The sequence below is a fragment of the Talpa occidentalis genome, unplaced genomic scaffold (genome assembly GCF_014898055.3).
Source record: "Talpa occidentalis isolate TD23 unplaced genomic scaffold, MPIMG_talOcc4v2.1 talOcc4.2, whole genome shotgun sequence".
NCBI classification, from domain to species: Eukaryota; Metazoa; Chordata; class Mammalia; order Eulipotyphla; family Talpidae; genus Talpa; species Talpa occidentalis.
The window spans coordinates 6,442,794-6,458,814 of record NW_023602073.1 but is presented as its reverse complement, the minus strand read 5'-3'; the positions used below and the strand labels follow the sequence as shown (position 1 = coordinate 6,458,814).

General features: G+C 40.7%; 1 protein-coding gene across 5 annotated transcripts in view; it reads left to right on the top strand.

Moving 5' to 3' along the window:
* Positions 1-16,021, top strand: part of LOC129146368 (uncharacterized) — a 376,663-nt gene that overhangs the window by 251,894 nt on the left and 108,748 nt on the right. The window lies entirely within an intron of this gene.

Below are 16,021 nucleotides of genomic sequence, written 5' to 3'. Positions count from 1 at the left end.
GCAAGGATTTGTGAATCATGGCATGTAACTGAGCCAGGGTGATGAAGGGGTATTAACATTAGCTCTAGGTGATCATCCAATTAATTTCTTTTTTTAGGGGAGAGGTTCTGTTTTTATTTGCCATGAGCTTGCCTTTCTCTCAGCTTCTGTGGGGCACTGCTCATTATCTGCTCCTGGAATAAAAGAGCAGAATACAGTGATTCTTTCATTGCAGGAACGCCCTTTCTCCGGGTACAGTTAAATAGTATCCCATTTAGAGCAGCTTCTGAAGACTGGGCTGGCAGCACGGTGCTTTTGGGGTGGTGGAGAGGCGGGGTAAAATCCCTGGGGCTGTGAGGCGGCACCCACAATTTCTACGCAGCCTTTGTATTTATTTATCTGAAGTTTGTCGATTGGAATTTAATTTTGCTGGCTTTCACAGATCTGAGAAAAGCAACTGCAGTGCGATACTTGATGTGCTTCTCTTATTCAAAATGGGCTGTTTTACGGGGTTTTTTCAGGTTACTGGCTGGGATTTTGAGAGTAGTAGTTTCTGCGTGTCAGCTGCTGGTCACCTGTAGTGAGGAGTTTCAGTATCAAATTATAGAAGAGCTGGCACCTTGCAGGCCTCGAGGAGCTTAGCCGCCATGAAATTCTTGGGTTTCCCCAGCTCTGCTGCTTTCTGAGGATTCTACCTCATGGCTAGACTGTGTCACAAAAAAAGTTTGCAATAGTTTTGACCAGGAAAGAATACAGCTGTCGGAACTGCAGCTGATCTGTGAACAATATTATCTTTAAATTTTAGAAAATAAAGAGTCAGCTCTGACTAGGTTTTGTGGTGTGTGTGTGTGTGTGTTTATATGTATGTATTTGTATATACATATATATTTATATTCACATGCTTTATATATTGTAGATGTGTATGTATATATTACATAAATACTAAAGTATATATTTGTGTGTGTGTATATGCATATATTACCTGTTAAGTTTTCAACTTCTTAGTAATTCAGTCAAAACTTTCCTAGGTATTTGTTACCAATTTATTTTTCCAGTTGCATAAACGATTTTGGAAAGAGCAAGATAAACTAATACAAGGGTGTTTGTCAGGGAGAAAAAGCATCAATACTAAAAAGAAATATTTCCAATAAATAGTTTTATTTCATTTTTTAAAAAAATTTGTATTCCTATTTCCTCAGGTTGAAATAGTCGATCATATTAAAAAAAAAAAATTAAAAAAAAAAAATCTCCCAGTGTCTTGTAGCAATGGCTAATAGGGGATGCTGGCATTTTCTCATTAATATGTTAAATTTTTCCATTTTGTATATGTGATCACACTCGTTCTAAATGCACAGCTCCTATAATCAATTGACCTGAATTTTATTCCTGATTCTACAGTCAAGGTCAAGTTACAAACCCCTTGTTCTTTGTCGGCGCCTTTGTATTCCAGGCTTCTTGTTTGTCCACCTGTTAGCACCTTGGTTTGGGTTCCCCATTACAGGGAAAGCATTTTTTTAATGCACTTTAATACAAAACAGATCTCTTGTTGTTAAAGTTTCTATCACTATCAAGGGAAAATTTGAGCCCTGCTAGATTTGAGTGCTACCATAGCAGTGTGTTTTACTAGAAATTATTTTCTCAATCAGGTGGCTGTTAGAATGTACTTCTGGCGATGTTTTTCTTAAGCATTTTTATCCAGTGTCTTATGAAAAAGTTCTTTGGTTTCAGGTTACATTGAAATGAACAGTGCAGTTACTATAATCAAGAAAGCTCTTGATTCTAATCTAACTTTTGATTCTAATCTGATGGTGGTTGTTCTTTTTTCTTTTTTTAAACCATTGCTTTGAACTGCTCATGTGATACCCTTTCAAAACTGAAACATTAAGTGAGATTTTCAAAGAAGTTCTGAAGTGTAAACTTTAAGATGCCGCATGGCCAACTTAAAGTCATTTAAAAATCCTTCTGTAAATAAAGTGGGTTAAGAGAGAGGAAGAAAATACTCAATTCTAGTCATCTCCTTTAGTGCTAAGAGCTTTCTCTTCCAGATTGCATCAACTTGAAAGGGGTGTCCCAATTTTCTTAGTAAAATTTGAAATCAGTAACCTTTAGATAGCTTGACAGACTTTACAACTCTGAGTTTGTATTTTCCCGTCAATTTTGGTGTTCTGTGTGCCATTTAATAGGGCAGGGGTATGACTATGGTATATGAATATTTGGGTAATAATGGTAGCAGCTATTGGACTTAGTAATTTCTGTCCTCAGCAGTCCCTGTAGGAGTGTACCCTAACTCTTTACTTCTCGGCACTCCTGACTTGCTCCCACTATCCACCTCTCAAATTTGCCCCTATTTAACAGATGGATTTTGCTCTTGAAATTGTCTCAAACCCACTCTATGACAGGGTCTTCTGCAAGAAAGGAGTGTAATGAAGCTAAGAATCAGGGGACATGAGCTATGTGCATGGGGCTGCAGTTAGCTGTATCTTCCTGACCTGCCTAAGACCCCAGGGGCCTGTTTTAAGAGGAAGAACATGAGAAAGTTAAGCGATCTCTGGTTGTGTCAAACATTGCCTTGGATGAGGTAGATGAACCTTATGCTGTTTGGTTTGGAATGTCAAAAACTTCAATTGAGAACTTATTTACAACATTGAACATAGTCTTAGGGTTATGAAGAAGAAGAAAAATGATTGTGTCAGTCACCATCACCCTTCCCACAGCACCCTACGGGGCGCACCTGACAATTCAGAGCTGTTCCTTCGAGGGCTGTCCAAGAATGGAGCTTTAGTTGCTTAAATTTAAGATGCACACTCATTGGTCTTTTTGAAAATTAAATACGAAGTACTTTTGAAGTTAACTTTAAATAATTGAGTCAAGTTTTGCTGACTTTATAAGCAGGGAGGCAGTGATGTGTATTTCTTTGCTGAAATTCCCTGCTTCCTTAAGTTGGACTTCTCCAATTTCTGGTTCAAAGCAGCCTTACCTGACCTGCACAAATTAATATCACTCCATGTCTGTCTAGCCTCTAGCCTGCTTACTCTTTCTTTCCACAACTTACACATTTTTATATTTATCTGTTAATTGTCTCTCTTTTTAACTGGACTGTAAGCTCCATGAAGCAGGGATTATATTATTATTATTATTATTATTCCCCACTGAATCCCCAACACCTTTACTGCTGCATCATCCAGGATGGGCCCTCACTATATAGCTGTTGAATAAATGTCTAAGGACAGAGCAAGTGTTTTCCTAGACTTCCCATGCGTGGGTCTAACACATTAGGAAGGGAGAAAACTAAATGTGGTTCTAATGAGAATTGCTTGAATTTGATAGGATAGGGGTGGCAGAGAGAGACTAGCCTATTTTCTTTTCTTCAGAAGTAGCTGTGAAATGCCTATGATGTATATAAGTGAATGTGGGGAAGGAAACAATTTATTTTTAAAAAAGAAAAGGTCTTAGAGAACTCTAAGAGAGTTTGGGGATTTTCTGTTCTTAAACAATCCTGTACTGCGTCTATTTCCTCCTCTTAGCCATTTGAGTGGTTTGCTGTCTCAGTTGACTCTAAGCAGCCTGCCCTGGCGTTCTGTGGATGATAGTGGTTGTGTCGCTTATAATCACATCATTTTCTCATTGTTTATGTTGAACATTTGTTCCAAAAGTGGGATCCAGTTGCGAAGTGCTGGGTCTACCTAGAAACTCATCATTTTCTGAATGGCATCGTTTTCGTGTTCTTTGCTTTTGAACACTGCACAATTTGGAATGCAGGAACAGTGTTCTAGAACCATCTTATGTCTTTGTGATGTGGAAAAGGAAGTCCATAAATACTATCTTAGGGACGCATCATCCCCCCCCTTGATTTTGAGGATAGCAAACGTAACAGCTTCTTGAAGTAGCTTCTCTGAGTACATTATTCTGCAGCAGCAATGGGAGGACCTAAGAAAACACTTCTGTGCCTAGAGAGACAGCACGAGGCTGGCTTTATAAACTTTGAAAAATGGTAGCTGAATTTCTAGTCTCCGGAGTAAAAGAATTACACATGCACACTCTAATAAGAGTGATTTGGGGTTTCCCTATGTGAGTGTCAATTTGTACCTTTTAGATTTGCCATCTGTGGTATCAAATTCTCTTATGCGATCATAAAAAAAGAGCTGAAGTAGAAATGGGGTTCAGGAGATAAGGGGAGACTTTCCTGTTAGATAAATGAGGGAAAATAGTCCCCTTTTTTTGGCCCCTGCTTTGATGGCCCTGAAAATGGGCCTGCCTGTTATACATCCAAAGAGGCCTTCGCTGAGCCTACGCCAGCCCGTGCTCTGGGAATTCCTGTGTAGCCTCTAGTCCTGTAGGGTTTTCTGTCTCACCCATTTTTTTCCCCTCTCCTTGCCTTCCTCCAGTTGCTAATTGGTAGCTTTCTACTTTCTGGCTATTGCCCCTTTGGGGGGGAATTTTGCTACTTCTGAGAATTGTTGTCAAAACTGTTTTCCTAAGTCCGGCATTTCGGACACACCCTTCCCCTCAGCACCCTGTTCCCCAAGGGCTCAGCCTCCTCGCAGATCTCCTAGAGAAGGGAAGCGCACGGAACACCCAGAAATTGTAGAAAGAAAAATATTCATGTATCTCCTACAAAAGTCATGTTCTGTGGAGAAGAGGAAACATCAACAGCCCGTTAGACAGCTTTCTAACTGAATAGCGCTGAGGTAAAAAGTCGTGTATCTGATTTCAGTTTAGAATTCACTAGATAAATCATATTTATTAAAAGACTGCTATGTGCCATGGCGTGCCCAAGTCTGTTAGCGATACACTCATGAGTAACTAAATTTACTGCCCTCACAGACTTCAGGAGAGCACGTGGGAGGTTGTACTGGGGCCTGTCAGGTGCCCCAAGGGGGAGACAAGTAGTATGCTTTAGCATTTCCAGGGAAGGCTTCAAGGACTGCTGACCATCTGAATTAGGCCTTGAAGGGGATGTCACAATCAGCCAGGTTATTATATGCATGTGCCTCAGGAAGACAGAGGAGGTAGAGATAATAAAACTAGCCCCCCCCTTTTTTTAAGATTTATTTATTTATGCATACAAGAGCTAGGGTACAGGCCAGAGATGTGGGTGGGGGGGGAGGTGAGAGGATGCAGCAGGGACAGAGGTGGGGGGCAGAACAGGCGGATTGACTGAAATACACTGCTGAGGGGAGCAGTGGGTGAGTCAGGAGAGGTCTGCTCACCATGTGGATATCTCCCTGGCCGGGGATTGAACTCATGCTGCAGTGGCTGGTGATAGTGTCTTAGGTTGCGTCTTAACCCCTTGTACCACCAGGCAGGCCCAAAAATCTAGCCCTTTATTTAACTGCTTCTGCATCTGGCAGATAAGACTTCAGAACTAGAAACTCCTTCCATCAGAATTGCTGTGATATGACCAACAACACAGGCAAGGGGGGAATCTGTACCCCTTGGGAACCATTGTCCTTTCAGGTCACTTTATATATTAACATGCAAAAATGGAAGCAAGAACTTAGGCCACTTAAAGAAATGGTGCCTCCCAGGCCTCGTCAGTGTATTGTTTTCAACTGAACTTGAGAGAGAACTAAAAATGTATTTCTCAAGTGCTGTGTATTTGAAGTGGTCACTGTTCAAGAATCTGTACACACGTCAGAAGGAAGGTCAAGGATGTGTGGGTAGTGATGCAGCCGTGGATGAGAAATAGTAAGCACTGAATATTCTTCAGAGATCAAATGATTCCCACACTCTCGATGCCCCTGAGGCTGATGGGCCCCATCACCTGAATATTACTGATACTTGTCATTTCTCACAAAGTCTGTCATGCCTCTGTACTTCAATTATTTTCGTTATTTTTCTAAAACATTATTGTTTCTCCTTTGTTTTCTTACAGAAAAGTGGGGGCGCAGATAAGAACCAAATGACGTTGTTTTGTCATAAAATCCAAACACAATCTGTGGGTTCTTATTAGCAAATAAATTGTTCCTTGGGACTAATACAAAAGACAAATAGAAAGATAATTTCTTTCTCTTAATTCCTCCAATTTTTCACTTTTGCAAAGCAATCATTTTTTTATATACCAGAGAATCATTTAAGTACTCCCTCAACATATATTCATATTAAATTTTTTTATGATAGCTATGAAATAAATTGTTGCTGGGTGAACTCTTACATCAAAAGAATTCATCCATCTTCTGTAAATCCTAAGGATGGTGTTAACCTCTTGCTCACCTAAATAAGTGTGTTACAGGATTCAGAAAAAGTAACTTTCAACAAGTACACAATGTTTTTTAGGTGAGATTGTAACATTAGCTGCTTAAAGCCTATGTTTTAGGAAGTTAAGTTTTCCAAGTCGTTTTTCTGTTTGTGTTTATAGCCTGAAACCACTTCCTTAAGTAGAACTTTCCAGCATGGATATATTCATGGCGTACAAAGAACAGTTTCCTTCAGAATCTTTAATTTCCAAAACTTTGGCACATTCTCATCCTCATGATCGTTGGACTCAACCCTCATCTTCCCCTCTCAGTGCTATTTCCTTCCCTACTCCTTTATCACACGTTTTTCAGCACCGCCTCCTTCCCAGCCTCGAGGGTCTGCTTTGCAGTTGGACACTGGGGTGGATTTGCCCATAGTTCCTGCAGAACTGATGCGCAGGATGCCCACAGGGGTCCTGGGCTTTGTATCCTCATGGACATGACTCCACCAGGCTTTCCATGTCTTGAAATGAAAAATGTGCTTGCTCAAGGAGTTTTCTAAAATTTCCATTCAGTTGCTCATCATTTCCTTTTCCTTTTTTCTTTTTTTTTTAAAAAAAGATGTATTTATTTATGCATACAAGAACTGGGGTACAGGCCAGAGATGCAGGAGGGTGAGAGGATTCACCAGAGACAGAGTGGGGAACAGAACAGGCAGATTGACTGAAATACACTGCTGAGGGGAGCAGGGGGCGAGTCAGGAGAGGTCTGCTACACCATGTGGGCAGCTCCCTGGCCAGCTGGGTATCGAACTTGTGCTGCAGTGGCTGGCAGCAGCTTGAGAGCACTGTCTTTAACCCGTGAGCCACTAGGGAGGCCCTTTTTCTTTTTTCTTCTCAAGCTTTTGTAGCTTGCATAGAACTGAAAAATTATAATTTCTCCAGGGCTAAAATCCAAGCTTTGGATATGCGGTCTTTATGCTGGAACTCCTTCAACGGGAGACCCGTTGGAAGCATTGTATGACTTATCTGCAGAACTAAGAGAACTGGGCACAAAGATCCTTCTGCTTCCACAGTCAGTCCTAGTTTTCCAGTCTCTTCTGCCTTTTCTTTTTTGTTCTCCAAGAAAACGAAGTCTGAGATTAAGATGTTGTTAAGAAAGAGGACAGCTATTGCCCCTCCATCTCTTTTCCTTTCTTTTGGCAACCTCAGCTGCTCGTGTATCTTTGACTCTCATGTTTCTGCTTGGGAACAAGCACTTTGAGGAGACTTACAATTAAATATACAGATGTCAGGTGGTTACTGCATATCCACTAGCTCACATAATTCAGAATGAACTCGCTCAGCCTCTACCTTCAACACTCTTCTTGCTCCTTCTCTGTCACCATCACATCAAGGACAAGTCTACGTTAAGGGTCTCTGGCAAGATGCGGGCTACCCACTGGGTCGCATTGGTCTGTCAGTTCCCTCAGTGGGGCAGATTAGCTGCCAATGGGTATCTTGTTGCTGTCATTGGAGTTTGCAATCCAGGTTCCCAGCTCTGCTGGTGATCTATTTCTGTACCCCAGCAATGAGGCCACCAGTTGTCCTAGCAACCTGCTGGTTGGCACTTCCCTACAGACAAGCGAGGGGGCAGCAGTGGAAGAGGGTGGCCCCCAGGGGGGTCAGAAGGGAGTTGACGGTCACCTGTTCAAAGAGAATTTTTCCATTTCCTTCTTCTGGACAGGCCTCCAGGAAGAGGTAGGCAGATCTCAGGAGTGTCACTTATGAAGGCTTGTAGCCCACGTGGTCTTCCTGGCCAGATCAAGATAAAATCCCACAAAGAAGATCAAAGTGATGAGTAGATAGTCCAGGCAGATGTGAGGACTGCCAGACCAGGATGTTAGATGAGCTTGGAACATGAGATGGTATCAGTTTTTCCTATGAATTGGGTTAATGTTCCAGTTGTTCATCAGCATTGGCATTCAGAGTTGGGGACATGAGTAGAGCTCTGGGAAGAATCAGAGTTCAAGAGAGGGGGGCCGAAGGGAAATACCACTACAGTCCATCTCGACTCCTTTTCCTGTTGACAGGTCGGGTGTGAAAGCAGTCCAGTGTAACCAGAGCTCTGTTGTTGAACTCCAGTAATTTCTCCACGTACCAACGTTGAAAGAGAACATGATCCATCTTGTTCTCTCCTTTTTAATTACTCTCTTCCTCCCTTTATGTCAAATTGAATTGGCGCTAAGTGACTTTTTTCCACCTTTTCTGGTTTGGATATATGAGTCCAGAAGATTATGCCTTAAAATTCCTACCCCAGTTGACCACATCTAGTATAAGTGTAGAATTGGGCCATTAATTGCTATTGTCTGTCTTGGGACTTTATTCCATAACCCATTCATCATGGAAGCCCCACACCAAAGATGTCGTTTGGTATTTTTCTCCTCAGGGTGCTCCTGTCTGTGTTAGCATGGAGATCTTGTGACACTTTTCACCAAGAATGAACTAAAGATGGGTTTACCAGTAAAGCTTTTTGAAAGAGGAGAGTAAAGGAATCAGATGATAAAAGCAATGTCCCCAGAACTTTTGAAAGCCACAAATGACATAAAGCATGAAGTACCTTTCCTTTCATTACTAGAAAAACTTTTGTACTCTCAACAACCTCTTATTGTTTGCTCTGCTGATGACCATCCTTAACCAACATAATTGCCTGTCTTCATGATGAGGACACCAACCAAGGTGTAACTAGCACACTTTATATAATCAATATATATGCAATATATATGCAATATATTGCATACCGGGAATAAGGATAGATCTTGAATATCTGGGATTGGAATTAAAAGAAATAATTAGTTGGACAAAAAGGAACTCCAGGTAGTCATTTGTTCTTTCAATGTATCCTCTGTTTCCAAGGAATTTCTTAACAAAGAGAATAAATCACTTTAGTTTGAGAAATGTGTGGTGTGCTCAACAAATCATATTTTACATTGTTGTAATGGTTTAAATTGTAGAAAACATTGTGTGTTCCTAGAACAATAAATACCTATTAGGTGCATTTTGTTATTGTAGAGAAGCAGAGTTGTGCTTTTTTAAAACAAGATTGTTACGTAACTCTGGATTCAATATTAAGTAGTAAATATCCGTCATTCATGGTACAAGGCACTGAAGCTAGTTCTCTCATACTGATATGAATAATAAATGCAGCTAAGGTGAATTATGTTTACATTGGAAGACTAAAATCCTTCTCTAGGTTTGATGATTGCCTTTTTTTTAAAGAAATTTGGTAAAGCAGATGATAATCCAATTAGGGCCCTGTACTTCATCTTCATATTTGTCTTTTCACAACCTGTCTGGATACACAGGGATTGATGCACACCTAGAAAAGGAAGAACCTGGTTTTTCTCCCTCTTGGGCTTCTCGTTGTCACAAAGGGAGTTGCCAATGTAAATATTAATAACTCAGTAGAAGATGGAGACACTTTGGACATCATCCAGGAGCTGGGTCACCAGGCTAAGAATGAAGATCCAAATTCTCCTATCCTGCCCCTCTGAGAGCAAGGACAAGCTGCTTTTCTTTGCTCTCTATTTCCTCCTCTTCTAAGAGAAGGTATTTGTTGCCGCCACAAAAGTATTTGTCCAAACAAGACGCTTTTAGAAGCATCCCTGGGTTCAAACCCCAGACTACTTGTCATTAGCTGTGGGTCCTGGCAAACATTGTCCAACTTTCTCTGAGTCTCATTTATCTCATCTGTCAAGTAAGGGTGAATATTTCCCTATAGAAATGTTGGGAAAATTAAATGAGGTAATATATGCTAAGTTTCAGTGATTGCTCCCTAGTAACTGCAGCAGCTACACTGCTGTTAGGATGGTCAATTTCATAAAACAAAATTTATCCTGGTGGATTACTGAAATGAACCGGTGAACAATCGCAGCTTGCTCGTCTCTTTGTTGTAGAGACATTTCCTCTGTAATATGAATTGTCATTAACTGTCAATGTCATTACATTGACAGCAAAGTCAGTTCTGTATTGTTAAAACCTTCTGCTTCTTTGACATATACAGCAGAGTAATTATGATGGTGATGGTGACATCTTTCAGAATTATCCATGTGCATATGCTGAGGGCCCTTGGAATTTTAGGTGATTTTTTTAAGTACTAGTGAAACTGAAAGGCACAGTGAGTTTGGAAAATGTGATCGTCTCATCTATAAAAGGAGGAGGGAGATTCCCAAAGACTATTCATATGAGTGGAAAGCATGAAAGTAAATTTTGATGTAATTAGCATGTCTAGGTGTGGTATAGGTAAAAATTGTCTACATTAATACTTTGAAATTAAGGATAGAAAAATCCTGAAGCCAGATATGTGTGTCTGTGTCTCCTTTCAGCAAATATTTATCATGTGTGTGCCCAGGCAAGGCAACCATAACAGCTCAAGGATCTTTCAATCACTGGGACCCAGCAGACAGAGCTCCCTTAGTGGCACCCATAGGAGGCCATGAATGCAAAGTGTGGAATCTTCTGGGGTCAGAGAATTCTGTATCCTCTGACCTGAAGGGTGGTCATTTGTTAACCAGGAAACCAAGTGGGTGTTTTGGTTAGTACAGACTGTGTAACAAGCAAGAGAGGGCAAACCTCAGTGCTCCAATGTGTTCAACTTCTGCTTGCAAGATGTTGGCTAGTTTCCTATGGCCAAAGCAAATCACCTAATAAATCCAGATCCAAGGGAGGGAGGAAATGCCAACTCTGTAGCATGGAGGCTAATGTGTAAATTCAGAGGTAAGAGAGAACCTGGCATAGTGGAAAATTGCCAGTAGCCCGGAGAGTGGAGCAGGAGAGAAATGTTAGGGAAAAGGCCAGATTAGGAAATGTCTTCTTAGTAAGCCCTGCTGAGGATTCTGGAGTTGACCTTCAAGACAGGAGTAAAGTAATTGATAGAGGGACTCCCCTGGTGGCGCAGCGGTTGAATGCTGGCCTGCGAAGCTGTCCGCAGCCTCTGCAGCGCAAGTTCAATCCCCGGCCCCCGGCGAGGGTCCCACATGGCGCGCAGACCTCTCCTGCCGCCCGCTGCTCCCCTCAGCAGTGTACTTCATCAGTCTGCCTGTTCTGTTCCCTGCTCTGGCTCTCGTGAATTCTCTCACCCTCCTGCGCTTCTGACTGTACCCAGTGCCTGTATAAATAAATAAATAAATTTTTAAAAAAAATAAAGTAACTGATAGATTTTAAGCATGATCAGTAAAATACATAGAAATGTGGTTAAGTGGCAAACACGTCCAAGTGTTTGTTCATCTAGACAAGTCAGGGAGATTTCCAAAGAGATGTCCTGGCATGGGTAGGAGAAAACAGAAACACTACAACAGAGAGGGGTTCTAAGGTGAAGTCTGTTTTCAAAGTAACCAGAACAGAGTGCGCAGCCAACCTAGATATGTCAGGAAAGAAAAAGGCACTGGTCCTGATCACCATCTTGGTGAAATCTGGTGAGAGAACTTGGAACACACCAAGGAACCTGAGTCTTGCTGGCAGTATTCTTGGTGGGATCCAGTCAGTCTTCTGGGGCCTCTAAATGAATATCTACTGATAGGACTGACAGACAATCTCTGAAAGTGTCTCTCCTGTTGGGTAAGATTTCAGCACCAGCCTAGCTGATGCCTCTTTTTCCAAACTACTTCCCTATGAACGTGTCCCCAGGACCTTGGGCTCTCTAAAACTCCTTTTCTGCCCTTGGCTGGGACCAGTGCTTCCCCATTAATTTCAAGAACTGACCTTTTCACTCTGCTGTTAAGTATAACTCTTTAAAGATATAAAAATAGAAATGACTGTTTCATTTCACTAAAGTCAGATTACCGAGAGTGAGAACCTGTGGTTTTCACCGGTACTTTTGGGGTCCAGTTTGTTGTCACTGAAACTGCCAATTTTGGGTGGGAGTAGGAGGGTACTTTTCAGCCCTCATGGTTATAACTCAAATGTTGAAAGTGCTGATTTTCATAAAGGATGGGGAGAGGACCCCCTCATTGCTCAGTAAACAGATGGTGATTTGACATGTTTTCTTCCTGATTTTTTAGTTAAAACACAGAAGTGTTCAGCTAGGGTGGGGCTGGCCTCTGACTTCTGATCTCTTTACCTGAGGGAGCGCTCATCAAACCATGTCGCTGAGATTAAGTGGAATCTGGGGCATAGAGGGAAAACTTAATACCCCAACATTTGGGACCAGGCAGGCCAATTTTATATCGCAGATTTCTCCATTTTAAGTACCTAAGGAGTCTTAGCAGCCTTTTGTGAATCCACTTCTTGTGATGTGGATATTTGGCTATATAAGGTCTTCCCTTGTTGCTTCCAGGTGTAGAGGTTACATCGGCATTGAATTTAATCAGGGTATGTCCTGTTCTTCACGTCCGACAGGTGGTTTAGCTCCCATGTGGGCCCTATGTTATGACCAGGCCTGTTACCTGAAAGGGATACATTTTTTAAAGACATAAAAGGGTTTGAGAAACCCCAGCACAGGGTCAGAAACCACAGGCAATAAATGCTGCTGAGAACCGCAAACATATTAGACATTTTTCATCAAAGAGTCTTAGCTCAACAACTATGTGGGACACTGATAAGGAAATGTGTGATAGAGAACCTTATAATATAAAGTGCCCAAATTTGGCCAGCCTCATAATCATGTGAAAATAGAAATGAAAACATGGCATGCTTTGGAATTCCTTATTCTGCTTATTTGCTTAAATCATTGCATAAACACTGACTCACAGCATTCGATACTGAAAGGAAGATATGGTTTGCTGAGCTCAGTCTGCTGTGGCTTCCAGCAGAGTCTAGAACAAGTGCACATGAAGGAGCGAGCTCACTGTATAGGTGACAGGAGGAATGTCCATGTTTTCTTCTGTACAAGCCCGTGACTTTCTATGAGATTTTGCATGAAGTATTGATCAAAATTATGTGTCTCTTTATAAACAATCTGTTCCCCTGCTATCCAAAAGTAAAACTTCCCGTTTGGCGTATTGGCATATTTAGTTACTCTTTAAAGTCTGGGAACATTATTATCACTAATTTATATGAATTGTTAAAAACTTTTCCAGACCCCTAAACTAGCATACTAAATCATAATCAATAGGAATGTTCCGTTTTCAGATATCAAGGGAAACCTGAATAGAATACACAGGAGGAAATAGATCCATCTTATTTTTGAAAGTGGGGAGAAGACGCAGGTGTGTGTGTCATGCCACCTGTGGGTTATTTCATTGGGTCGCAGCTTATTTTCTTAACCACCTGTGCTTTCCATGGCACCTTAAGTGATGTAACCATGCTATTCCACAGGAGATACGGTACGCAAAGTTAACATTGCAATCAAAACTCCCTTCGCGTTATTTACTTTTTTAGAAATTTTGGTATCATGAAGTCTGACCAAGTGGAACTTTTTTGAAGCTACACTTGATTGCCTCCTTGATGAATAAATGGGAGCTTCATTGTCTCCTAAGGCCTGATGGGTAGTGTGAAGCTTAATGGAGTCATGTCTGTTAAGTATTCGGAGTATTATAAAGAAAGACTATACTTACTCGGAATATTATTTCTCTCCCATCTCCTGGTATGTATGTTTTCCTGATACAACAGTACATCATCATCCCCCCTACACACACACACACGCACATGCACATATATACATACAAACATTCTTTTATGCACAAATACGCATACTGTCATTCACAAATATACTCACACACTTACTAACTCATTTACAAACACACATAAACACTCACATAAATTCTCACACACATTCACAAATATACTCATACACACAAATTGTCACACACACATAAATACACTCTTGCACACACACACTCACAAACTCATTTACCCACACACATATTTCTCACACAGATTCACACACATGCACACACATTTCTCTCTCATATACGCAAACTGACACATATTCTTGCACCAGCACACACACTCACACACACTCATACACGCACAACAGCTGTAGAGGGTGGGATGACTAGAGAGTACGGCAGCCTTGCTTTCATCTGACTGTCTACTCTTGCTCGAGGATATGGGTTGTACTGTCATAACTGGGATATAGTTTTCACTTATCTTGACATTAAAACCCTTTTGATCCAATTCATTTGATCTATTACATCATTTACATAACGAGATTCTTTCCATCTAACCTACTCATTGCAGCAAACTCAGAAATGCAAAGCTCTAAGGCACATATATTTACTTATTCCACCCCAATCTTAAATTTACTAACCAGATTTCACTCCATGAAAAGGAGTGAATTCAAAAGTAGTTTCCATGACGACTTACGTAGCCATAGTTGAAAATTGTTTAGCAGAAGACGTGCTTCTTATCTTTGGAGGAGACTGTTTTTTTAGTTTTGTATTGTGACATTTTTTAATTGCTGGGAGTCTTCTAGATCGAAGGGAGAGTGTCGAAATAAGAAAGAAGAGCTAGACTTGTATCAAAGCCTTTGGCAAAGGACCCCTGTGGTATGGGCAAGATTTCCAAGTGACACAACTTGATTTCAGTGGTGCCTGCAAACCTGTTCTCTTTCCATGGTTTATCTTACTTTTGTCCCTTTCAAATATAACCTTTCCCCACTCCCAATGGCTTCACATCAGTTGGCTACTGGACAGTACAGTCTAAGAAAGACACTTATATTAAGCTGGTAGGGAGTCAACCAGGATAATTTCATTTTATAAGAGTTTGGGAACCTGAGGATTATGTTTGTAATGATAAAATTTCAGTTGCTCCTGGAGGAAAACTTTTAGGTGTTTTTTTTTTTTTTTTCAAACATACTAGGAAGCAAGCAGCTGTTCAAGTTAACATTCCATAGAAAGTACCTATTAACCCAATAATAATCTAATAACTTTGCATATGAATTGCAGAGCTATGGTATAGTGGATTGACTTTTTTCTTTCCAATTTTTGAAATGGTGCTAAAATATACATGATACAAAGTAAAAATCAAAATCAGCAAGCAACTATAAACCAGAGACACACTGGGGGGGGGAGTTGGAGGGAGAGGAAGCATTAGGGTCAAAATTGGGTGGGGGGGGTGCAATTGTATGGGGAATATAACCAAAATGAAAATGCATACTGTGCAAAAATGAAAAATGATGTAGAAATTATATAAAATAAAATAATAAAATAAAATAAAATATACATAATAAAATTTACCCTCAGCCATTAAGCACATTCACGTTGTTGTGAAACATCACCACCTTCCATCTGCAGGACACTTTTCATCTTGAAAAACTGAAACTGGCCATTAAGCATCCCCATACCCCCACCTCCCAACCCCTGTCAAGTTGGCTACTTTCTGTCTCTATGAAGTTGACTACTCGAGGTCTAATACCTAAGCAGCATCGTGCACTATTTCTCTTTTACTTCTGGATTATTTCCTTTGGCATAATGTCCTAAGCTTCATCTAGGTTGCAGCACATGTCAGCATTCCCTTCCTTTTTAAGGGTGAATAATATTCCATTGCATATGTAGAGCACTTTAATTTATTCTTCTATCAGTGGACACTTGGTTTTTTCCACCTCTTTGCTCTTGTCAGTAATGCTGCTATAAGCTTGATTTTGCAAATACTTGTTTGAGACCCTTTACCAGCTTTCACTTATGTGCTTGTGAGATACGCGTGCTCAAAGAAGACACGCACCTACCCCATTTATGACTTTTATAATAGAATTAGCTAGACTTTCTGTCCAGTAGTGATTTTTCAACTACCTTCTCTCATTTGATACCTGAAATGCCACTAATAACAGTTCAGTCCTCAATATTAGGCAAAACCTTGCCTCTGTTTTCTATTAAAATGCAAATGAACCTGGGACAGAGGCCACAGATGAGCTATTAGCACCTTGGTGTGAATGAGTTTAATCGGATCCTA